This window comes from Hyperolius riggenbachi, chromosome 5, assembly GCF_040937935.1.
Source record: "Hyperolius riggenbachi isolate aHypRig1 chromosome 5, aHypRig1.pri, whole genome shotgun sequence".
NCBI lineage: Eukaryota > Metazoa > Chordata > Amphibia > Anura > Hyperoliidae > Hyperolius > Hyperolius riggenbachi.
This window is the reverse complement of record NC_090650.1, coordinates 325883318-325894314: the sequence shown is the minus strand read 5'-3', so window position 1 is coordinate 325894314 and position 10997 is coordinate 325883318. Positions and strand designations below refer to the sequence as shown.

Below are 10997 nucleotides of genomic sequence, written 5' to 3'. Positions count from 1 at the left end.
AGCAGAAATCAAACGCAATTAGGGCACATTTTCAGCAGAAATCAAACGCAATTTGGGCACATTTTCAGCAGAAATCAAACGCAATTCGGGCCACATTTTCAGCAGAAATCAATCGCAATTAGGGCACATTTTCAGCAGAAATCAAACGCAATTAGGGCACATTTTCAGCAAAAATCAAATGCAATTAGGGTACATTTTCAGCAGAAATCAAACGCAATTAGGGCACATTTTCAGCAGATATCAAACGCAATTAGGGCGCATTTTCAGCAGAAATCAAATGCAATTAGGGTACATTTTCAACAGATATCAAACACAATTAGGGCACATTTTCAGCAGATTAGGGCTGCAAAAAGAAAATAATTTACTCCCCTGGCACTGGCAGAAGTCTTCTCTCCCTGTCTCCTGGCCGGCTCCTCAGGCACACAGTTCCCACGGAGCTCCCTCCCTCCTCCAATCTCCCGTGCTGATTAAATGCAGGGCTACGGGAAGATGGCCTCCCGAAGCCCTGTACTGGAGACATAAATAGTCTCCAGAGCAGGGCTTCGGCGGCGGCCATCTTCCCGTAGCCCTGCTCTGCTCTGCCAGCCCCGCGGGGCTGTGGGAAAATAGTAACATCACGCCGACGTCATGGAGCCGCCGGCGCCGAGGCCCCTAAGACCATGAGGCCCCAAGCGGCCGCTTGGTCTGCTTGGTGCCTCTTGGCACCCCTGCACACACACACACACACACACACACACACACACACAGAAGATCCATTTTCAAAAGTAAAAAATTGAATGTGATAAGCACGCATGAAAAATGCTATCACAGTGAGATGCAACAAAGAAGAATGGCTGTTATTTTGCACATTTCAAATGTGCACCCAGCCTAAACATTTTAAAAGGACACCGTGGATCCCTTCACCACACTTAAAGAGAAACCGTAACCTAGAATTGAACTCCATCCCCTTTCCCACGAGAAATCTCTAGCTTTTATCAAACGGATCATCAGGGGGCTGTATATGGCTGATATTGTGGTGAAACCCATCCCACAGTGTGATGTCAGCACCTCACAGCACTGAGGTGCTGACATCACACTGTGGGAGTCTTGTTGCATTGTGGGAAATAACAGCTGTTTCCAACTGCCAAAAAAAGCAAGCAACAGCATTACCTGCCAGCAGTAAAAATGTCGCCATGTGATAAATTTCAGAATTTAATTTAGGGAGAGGAAATATTTTACAATAGGCAAACACTGACTAAATAACATATTTATGTATAATGTATGTATTCTTGTAAAAAATAAGCACTTTTTTATAGTTATTTTCACTGGAGTTCCTCTTTAAGTGTGCACCACTCTCTAACAATTGGAAAAAAAATATACCACATGTGGCCCTTCCTTTTTAGGCATTGTTAAAAAAAATGAATACTGGCATTTTAAAATGTAAAAGTTTCACTAATTGACTCAGGAAAAAAAAACTTTAATAGATGAAAATTTGGTTAAAGTGAAGAGATTGAAGCTCCTGCAATCCAACATTCCACTGGGTTTAAAAAAAAATCCTGAAAGCTACACAAAGGGCCTGATTCACAAAGCGGTGCTAACAGTTAGCACGCTGGTGAAAAGCCCTTTATCACACCTAAACTCAGTTTAGGCATGATAAGTTTAGGTGTCATAAGTTTAATAGAGTTTAATAGAGTTTAATGGCGCTGCTTTGAGTGCGGGACTTTGCGCACGATCTGAACTTATCTAAACTTATCACGCCTAAACTTATCACGCCTAAACTTATCATGCCTAAACTTATCATGCCTAAACTTATCACACCTAAACTGGCTTTTCACCAGCGTGGTGCAATGGTTATCACACCTAAAGTCTCTAACTGGGTTAGCAACGCTTTGTGAATCAGGCACAAAGTCTTTTCCATTATTGACTGTAACATAAATAGCAAATCTGGTGACAATAGCATTCACAATAGCTTTAGAATGAGCCAAAATCTACTTTAAAATGACACTGCACTGGTTTAAAAATGCATTTTGCCCTATAAAATATAAAAATAAATAAAAAAAAAACTGTAAGATACATATTTGTTTTACATTTTCCCTGAGTTAGCATTGCCAAGCAAAACACATTTGGCATTGATATCATGCACCCAAAATTCATTCAAACAGAATTCAATGTATATTTGCTACATGGGAAAAATGTAATAAATTCTCACGAAACGCATTGCTGTCAATTCAGAAAACTTCTCATAAATGACTTATTTTTCTCCTGATCTATAAAAATAAACGTTCAGCATATTTACAAGCAAAACAATCACTCAAAGTAAATTGTTTCTGATTAACGTCATTTGAATATTACTTTTCTTACCTTAATTATATTGTTTTTGAGTTTTGTTTGCTCTTTGACAGCTTAAAAATGTAACATAGATATGGTGAAAACAGATGAAAACAAGTGAAAAAGCTTTGTGAATCATGCCCATTATCACTTTTTTTTAAAGAATATTAGTTCATCTTTCTAGAGAGGTAAGATTGATATTGCCTTTTGTATGCAAAGCTGTTTATCAGTTACTATACTGTATACTGGGTTCCTTCACCAGTGTTGTCCTGTTAGATTAAAATGAATTTTATTGACAAAGTGTGATAATATATCTTGTGAGAAAACTTAGAAGAAAAGAACGAATCAGGACCAATGTGTTTAGCAACATTTTCTGTGTTTTGTATTATTTATTTATTTGAAGTATTTACATACTTCAGCTCCGACACATTACGCAGCGCAGTACAGAGTATATTGTCTTGTCACTAACTGTCCCTCAGAGGGGTTCACAATCTAGTCCATGCCATAGTCATATGTCTATCTATGTATTGTGTAGTGCATGTATCATAGTCAAGGGCCAATTTAGGGGGGAAGCCACTTAACTTATCTGTATGTTTTTGGGATGTGGGAGAAAACAGGAGTGCCCATGGGAAACCCACACAGAAACAGGGAGAACATACAAACTCCTTGCAGATGTTGACCTGGCTGGGATTCGAGCTGGAGACCCAGTGCTTCTATCACGCTGGTGCGTGATAAGATATCATACAGATAAATACACAATAACAGTAATGTGTAGTCTTAGAATGGTCAGAACTTGTGCACAAGTATAGGTATTGAGGTACAAAAGTCGTTAAGCAAAATCATAGTCAAATTCAAGCAGAGTCAGTAACAGGTAACAGATGTCAGACGTATTGCAAGGATCAGACAGTAACGTAGTCAGGGACAGGCCAAGTCGGTAAAGTAAATCAGATGGCAGCAGTACAGGACTAGACTAGAGCAAGGTCAGGAAACAAGCAAGAGGTCGGTACACAGGTAAATATACAATGAGATGTTACTTCAATTATATCAGGAGGATATGTCAAATGAATTACAATGATAATAATCAAATATGAAAATAACAAACGACTGACTAACTGGAGTACATATATATTGTGCATCTACACAATATATGGATGTAGCTCAATGTAGCTAGCTAGACCTAGAACCAGCGAACTAATTAGTATCAAGGCCAGTGAGCAACTGACTCACTTGGCCTAATATAGTAAAGAGGGAATGAGTCACGCCAGCCCTCAGGAGGACGAGTCTAATCAGACACGCCTCCTGAGTCTGTAAAGGCCGCTCTGACTCGCGCACGTGCAATTATGCAAACTGCGCACGCGCGCGCCCTGACTGCCTCTCGGAGAGATGCTGGGGATGCCGTCTGAGGCTGATGGCGCTGAAGATCCTCCCCGCGAGCGAGTCCCGCTGGAGACGCCGCTGGAATCATTGCGGGACCCGCCAGGATAAGGTATGATTGTTACAGCATCAAGGCAAAAGCGCTAAACACTATGCCACCGTGCCACCCTAGCAGTAAAATTCCTACGCTGTGAAGAAACAATCCATGTAGGATCATGTGCCGCAAACACGACCCTACGACAATCTGAGATCATATGTCTCTGTACAACATGTACTGAAATAGGGGTCACGGGAGAAAAAAGGAGTCACCTATATTTGTCATGCTTATATAAGGTTGTCTCTCAGTAGAGGTGATCAGTAAGAAGGAAGTCATTCTGATATGCATTTAGATTTCATGTAAATTGTATACAGCTTGGATTTGAGCCAATCAAAATTGTCAAAAAGTGTGCTGATCTAGCCCAAATTGAAATTACAATGCTGCTCATTGGCTCTGTCCATTCCTTAGTTAGACAGAGCCTATGCTAAAGGGGAGCACAGTACTCCATGTCTTTTACAACCTAGCAAACTGGTAATGGTGTGTGTTAAAATGTAATCAAATGTTCTTTAAAATAAAATGTACTTCAAAAATAGAATTAAATATTTTGATATGCAAGATTGAGTAAACATACAGATCTCAAGTTTGACCAATGGTGGCATAGGTAATAACAAATGTATGTGCTGACACCTTATGATGTTTACATTTACTGATTTTTATTTCACTTCAAATATTGTGCCCTGATACATTAATCTTAAAGGACCAACAAAAAAACAACAACAGATGCATGAGGGTTAAACTCTACTCTCTGAAAGCATTTCATTTTGCTTTTATTTATAACAGTATTTCTTTAATGTCATTAGGCGGTTAAAAATTCAGAAAGCATTACTGCTGGCATGTTCATGGTCAGGTACATATTATAACTGGTACTCTTATATATCCTTTTCATTGTTCCACAATACACATGCAATCTTCAGTTTACTGCTTATGGATTTTTAGTAACTGTGAGTATTTGTTCACTTGTATGCATCCAGTGATATGCAGTAGCTGTATGACCTTGGCTCTCTAGTATAATAATGTTTTGTTGCATGTTCTGCACTTCAAGTTTCAAAATGTGTTCTTAGATTAATAGGGAATAAAATCATATAAATGTCTCTAGGATTATTTCAGCTTTGTCGAATTAGTTTTAACAAACCAAAAAATGCCATGTTTACTTTATTAGCCTAAACAATGAGTACCTAGCCTATGAACACCAACACCAGTGATGAGCGAAAATGCCAATATTCTTTTTGCATTCGTTTCCATGAAAATAATCTTAAACGTGATTTTTTTTTAGCAAAAATGCCATCGAAAATAAGTATTGTTATTTTTCAAATTTTTTGCAATTTTTGCACATTTTCATATTAAAAATATTGATTGTCTGTGTTTACACGAAAATCATGAAAATGAGAGAATGCTACTTATTTTCCCAAAAAATTTTTCTCGGAATCCAAAATGGCATTTTCAATGCAAAAATGACTGGTGAAAATTTACAAGCAACACTGACCATCACAAATTATATGACAGATTATGATTACGTGTAAACGGGGCCTAAAGATCCCATTTGACAGATGCAGTATTTTAGGCTAGCCAAATCTTTCTCTCAGAATCAACATAAGGGCTCTTTTCCACTATGCAACACAATCGCAACCACGCTGCAATGCAATCACGTTTTAAACTAATTTCCATTATGCGATTGATCTACTATACTAAGTATAGAGAGCTCAATCGCATCCAAAATGCGTCAGGACGACGATTGCGCTTCGGACACAATTGCTACGCAATCGGATTGCACTAATGCAAATAGATGCAGCCATTTCCATTAGTTTCACTGTACCGTGCGTTTTGTGATTCATTAGTGATCGGAATTAGATCGCAAAAAGCAGGGTAGTGGAAAAGGGTCCTAAGAAAGACATGAGAGCTGTAAAAACATGGAACTCTTTGCTAATTTTCTTTTAGCCACCATGTCTATTGGATTTTAAATACCAAACTGTTGTGTGTTTGCATTAGCAGTAGCAGAGTTGAGCTTTAGGAGATAGGAAATACTTTGATTTGTTGATTAGTTATCTGTTTACCTACATGACATAACATACACTGCTAGTTATCTTATCTGAGTATCTGGTGTGGAGAGTGCTGGATAGTCTGAGAGATGCCCCCAAGACTGAGGTGGATTGCTAGTTCTTTGGGCAGCATTTTTGGAACAACGGTGGAAAAAATTCTATTCTTCCCTCAGTGTGCATGTTGTCTCTGTGGTCACGCAGATTTGATCTGGTTTTTCATCATACTGAGGAACCTGGGAAATTGCGACAGTCAATGTCCATGCACTAAGTTAATAAGCACTAACTGCTTACAAGGAGCCCTTCTTGAATTTGCTTTTCTTCAATATGCTTGAATATATTAATCAAATGTTGAGAGTTTATTGACTATGTGTTCATAGTAAAACTATGAAGGGATCTTAGGGCCCATTCACACCTGAGCGGGAATCACGCGATTCCCGCTCATGGCAAACTGCTAGCGGTTTTGTAAAAACCGCTACACATTGTAGCAAGTGGCAGTGTTCTCACTGCCACGTTTACGGTTATCGATAATCGCAAAGTCGCTGCATGCAGCGGTTTGGTGGTGATTTGCGTTTAGCGATTAGCGATTGTGATTAGCGTGCAAAGCACATTCCCACTGTCACACCAGATGTCTGTAGAGTTCAGGCTTTGCTCCTGGACCATCACTGAGCCAATCACCAAGATGCATAGATCACTGTTATCTGATAGCCCTTGCTTGACTGATCACCAATTTATCAAATGGCAAAGGTTACATTTACCATAGATATTGACCAAATAAATTGGCCAGTTTTTTATTGCTTACTTTTAACCAAAACATTATTTAAATTATTTTCATGGTAAAATGATGGATATGGACTAGTTCAAAACCTGAGAGATCTGTCAATTGTTACAGCCTACTGTAAGCAACAGGAACATAGGAGAAATTTCATTTATAGTGCATTTTATTCTAGGAGAATCATACTTCTTATAAGCAGGGTGTGAATTCTAATTTACCCGTTCACGGGTAGATTTTCATCATTGCCGAATTCGAATAGCGATACTGCTCCCGAATTCAAAGTCAAATTTACCCGTGTTAACCCGTGATCATGAATTTGGCTTTGGTATCCAGGGGATGACGTCATTGGGCCAGTCAGAAGGCCCCCAGCCGAGGCACTAGCAACCAATCAGAGGAGGGGAGTCTGGCCCTCCCCTCCTCTATATAAGGCAGCAGCCATCTTAGGGAGCCCGTCCTTGCTGTGTGACTGAGCGGTACTGAGAGCATCTCCAGTGCTACTGTTGGTCTGAGCAAGTGCTTTCCTACTGTTAAACCCAGCGTTTTGCATCCTGAACACCTCCTAAACACATATATTATATTGTTTTATAGTTAGATAGTGATTTGATTGTTATAGTTCAGTCAGTGTATATACTGTGTACTGTGCTAGGCTAGTGTTAGGTCTGTGTGCAGGCTAGGCATGCTAGCCTAGGTAGCCTTAGCCTACTACTAGCTTAGATAGGTTAGGGATTATAGTTAGTTGTGTACTAGTAATTTACTTAATTTCTACTGTTAGTCTGTTTATTAGCTTCAGTACTGTGTTAGTTACTTTACAGAGGGCAGCATCTGTTGTGATCTGTGACTGCCTGTCATCTCTGCCTGACCCTATTGATTGCGTCCATGTGTGACAGACTTTGATTGTCACTTTCGGTCACACGAGTTAGTTATCGACGACTAGTCTACTACACTACTACTACTAAGGATTATAGTTAGTTGTTATTTACCTACGTACTAGTTTACTTAATTTCTACTTTTGTTAGTCTGTGTGTTTATTAGCTTCAGTACTGTGCCAGTTACTTTACAGAGGGCAGCATCTGTGATCTGTGACTGCCTGCCATCTCTGCCTGACCCTATTGATTGCGTCCATGTGTGACAGACTTTGATTGTCACTTTCGGTCACACGAGTTATTTATCGACTACTAGTCTACTACACTACTACTACTAGTACTGGATAAATGATCTGTAATATACGAGGCAGCCGCGGTGAACAGCACCGCCGCCGCGGCTGCCTCCATGCGGCCATCCGTCCGTCCGGCATCTAGGACGCAGAGGACGGAAGGTTCAATTGTGCAGGGGGTCGCCGTCTCGTGCGGGCGCGCACACAGACTGAACTTTTATGCGGGGAGGAAGCCCGTCAGCTGACCTGCTGGTCGGCTGACGTCAGAGGAGTCCCACGGCGCCCAGGATTGGCTGATGGAGGGGGGTGTGCCAGTGGGATCTCCTTTGTTTCTTAAGCCTCCGGGCTTCATTCACACGCTGTCTGTTGTCGTGAATACTTGCGTGTTAGCGTTTAGACCTTAGACTAGATCCCAGGTGTTGATGCTAAGGATTTCACACCTAGTCTAGGATATTGCTACTTTGTTACTGTTATTTTGTTAGACTAGTTCCTAGGTGTTGATGCCAAGGACTTCACACCTAGACTAGGTTATTGCTTATATTGATCTCCTGTGTATGACTCTTAGCTATTACTCTGACTCTGATCCTGTTTTCTGATCCTGTACTTTTGCCTATCTGCCTTCCCGTTGCTGAATCCCTGCCTGATTACCGATTACTCTCTTGTCTCACGATTCTGTATCAATACGTACCTTCCTGTTGCTGAACCTATGCCTGATTACCGTTTACTCTCCTGCCTCACGATTCTGTACCGTTACTTACCTCTCTGTTGCCGTACCTTGCCTGCCTGACGATTCTACTCACCAGTGGCAGTGGGCCCTTACCACTGGTGAGGTGTGAGCTTCACCAGCTCCTCTGGTGAAGCGGATCTGCTAGGCTGCAGTACAGCCTTAACCACCAACTCCTTAGGTGATCTGTTATTGCATTATTATTATTATTATTTTTTTTTTCACAATTCAAGTTTATTAGAAGAAACATAGAATACAGAATAGTATTATGCATAAAACATCTTATAAATGTGGTTTCAATCTAGTTTACAGAGCAGGATTATGTTTCAAATTTAAAGTTCACTGTAAGTTAAAGTATTTCTAAGATTAGAAGAGTACATGTTATGAGGCTATGAACTAAACAAGTATCAAGGTAATAATAGGTTTACTCTAGACTTAATCCAAAAGCAGGTATATGCTGTTAAGGTGTCCTGAAAGGACTGTATTCCTGTACCAACTACCATATATACATAGAAGAGATAATGTATTGTCTCGTAGGGAGAAGGGAGAGACCCATCGTCTAGCATAGCAAGGGAGGGAGAGTCTTTGCATTCATAGGGATTTCTATGCGGCACTCGAGTCCATGATGGCCTTGTATCTATCCGAATATTGGAAGTCCACCCAAATGGCCCAGGTTAGGGTAAATTGTTCTGAACAATCTTTAGATCGAAGTATTAGCTCCTCCATTTGAGAAGTGGTCTCAACTCTTTTGAGCCAAGACTTGATTGTTGGTGCATTAGCGGACTTCCAGTTGAGAGGAATTAAGGATCTAGCTGCATTGATAAGGTGTATTGTCAGGGATTTTTTGTATGCCCGCATGGACTCGTATGTGTCGTGCAAAAGAAAAAGAGAAGGGGAGAGCGGCAGCTTAGAACATGTGATTTCTTCCACAATTGAATGCACCTCTTGCCAAAAATGGGTTAACTTAGGACAGCTCCATAAAATGTGCAACATATCTCCCACCCCCGAGTTACATCGCCAACAGTTGTTAGGCAGGTGGTGGAACATTTTCTGAAGTGAGAGGGGTGTTCTGTACCACCTCGATAAGATCTTGTATCCCAGTTCCTGGGTTGTTGCGTTAAGAGATCCTTTGTGATTTAAGGTGAATATTTTCCCCCATTGGTCGTCATCTAGAGTGAGTCCCATCTCTCTCTCCCATTCCTGCTGGAAGCGAAATTTGTTATCAGTGGGGTATGCAGTTAGAAGTTGGTATAACTGGGATACAAGATGTCTATGGGGGCCCTCACTCAGTAGCATGTTTTCAAGTGGGGAAAGCTTTTTTTTAAGGAAGGTCTTAGGTTTCAAGGAGTTTATGAAATGCCTTATCTGGAAGTACTGCCATAGGCGTAGTGGCCTATCATTTCTTATGGCAGACATTTCTGAAAACGACATAATCCCCTCGGCAGTCAAAAAGTCCCTCACTCTAGGGCCTGAGCTAGTCTGCCACTCTTGTAGAAATGGTATATCCACTGCTGCAGGAAAGTTAACTTCGTCATTGAGAGGTGTGAGTTTGCCTGGAATTGTAATTAGATTCATTCCTGGCAAATGTTTCCTCATAGTTTTAATTGTAGCTTGGGTTAGGGGGTTCTGCCACGAAGTGAGGGTTTTAGCTGGTCTCTCAGACCATCCAAGCGTGTATGGTGCACTTGCCGTAGTTGCCTGTTCCACCTGGACCCAGTTTTTGGGGGAGACTGTTTGTGACCATTCTATCATCCTACAAAGTTGTGATGCCATGTGGTATCGCAGAAGATCAGGTAGCCCAGTGCCTCCCATCTCCTTAGGGGCAGATAGGATAGATCTTTTGATACGAGGCGGTTTTTGACCCCAAATGAATTTATTAATATGTATTTGGAGATTTTTCAGGAAGGATGCAGGTAGATTGATAGGTATACATTGACTTATATAAAGGATGCGTGGTAGTAGGTTCATTTTTATAGACGCCATCCTCCTGAACCAGGAGAGGCTACTCTGTTGTCCCCATCTCAAAAGGTCTGCCTTTAGCGCCTCCCCCATTGGGATGTAATTAGCTTCGAAAAGTAGAGATAAATTGCTAGTAATTTTAATTCCCAAGTATCGGATAGATGTTAATGACCAAGCGAAATCAAATAGTGATTTCGCTTTTGTGACTATATTTTCTGGAAGTGATAGGTTTAAGGCAATTGATTTAGAAAAATTAATTTTAAGGTTGGAAATCAGGCCAAAGTTTTTGAAGTGTTGAATTAGGCGTGGGAAGGAAGTTAATGGATCCTGCAAGTAAAATAGGAGGTCATCAGCAAATGCTGAGACCACATGTTTTGAATTGCTCACCAATATCCCTTTGATAGAGCCATCTGCCCTGATTGCATTTAGAAGTGGCTCCATGGTAAGAATATATATTAGAGGCGAGAGGGGGCACCCCTGCCTAGTTCCGTTAGAAATTTTGAAGGGTTCAGAAAGCAGGCCGTTCGCCTTGACTCGAGCCGAGGGGTTGCTATATAATAAGGCAATCCAACGTC

The 10997-nt window shown here is 40.8% G+C and overlaps 1 long non-coding RNA gene across 1 annotated transcript in view; it reads left to right on the top strand.

Annotated features, from left to right (window-relative positions):
* LOC137517708 (uncharacterized) overlaps positions 1–2487 on the top strand; it is an 88721-nt gene extending 86234 nt beyond the window's left edge. Inside the window, exon 4 of the long non-coding RNA XR_011020630.1 lies at positions 2382–2487. This is a non-coding gene — a long non-coding RNA (uncharacterized lncRNA). The remainder of the gene's footprint in view (positions 1–2381) is intronic.
* The last annotated feature ends 8510 nt before the right edge of the window (positions 2488–10997 follow it).